At 45.6% G+C, this 465-nt stretch overlaps 1 non-coding gene across 1 annotated transcript; it reads left to right on the forward strand.

Moving 5' to 3' along the window:
* Positions 1-361: 361 nt before the first annotated feature.
* LOC112745581 (small nucleolar RNA R71) lies at positions 362-465 on the forward strand. The gene has a single exon (XR_003173500.1). It is a non-coding gene; the product is annotated as a small nucleolar RNA R71 (small nucleolar RNA).

The following is a 465-nucleotide window of genomic DNA, read 5'->3' on the forward strand; positions in this document are numbered from 1 at the left end:
GTTGGCTTGCTCCTGACTCCCCTCTGCTTCTTCGTTCATTCCTTCTTGTGTTGTTGATGAAGTGGAGATTGCTGCTACTTGGTTCCTCTCCATCTTCTTGGTGAGGTCAGTGAGCTGCTGGGTAATGAGCTTGTTTTGGGCCAACAGAGCATCTACATTGTTTAGCTCCATCACTCCTCTTGTGTTCCCTCTTTCGGAAGCATAGAAGTAGTCGTTTTCTGCTACTGTTTCAATAACATCTATGGCTTCCTCAATGGTCTTCTTCTTGTTCAAGGATCCTCCAGATGAATGGTCTATTGCCTTCTTTGACTCATAAGAGAGCCCTTCATAGAAAATGTGCAGCTGGACCCATTCGTTGAACATGTCAGGTGGACACCTCCTTGTTAAGTCTTTGAACCTCTCTTATGCTTCATACAGAGTCTCACCATCTTGTTGCCTGAAGGTTTGAACCTCAGCTCTCAGCCT

The sequence above is a fragment of the Arachis hypogaea genome, chromosome 14, assembly GCF_003086295.3.
Source record: "Arachis hypogaea cultivar Tifrunner chromosome 14, arahy.Tifrunner.gnm2.J5K5, whole genome shotgun sequence".
Taxonomy (NCBI): Eukaryota; Viridiplantae; Streptophyta; class Magnoliopsida; order Fabales; family Fabaceae; genus Arachis; species Arachis hypogaea.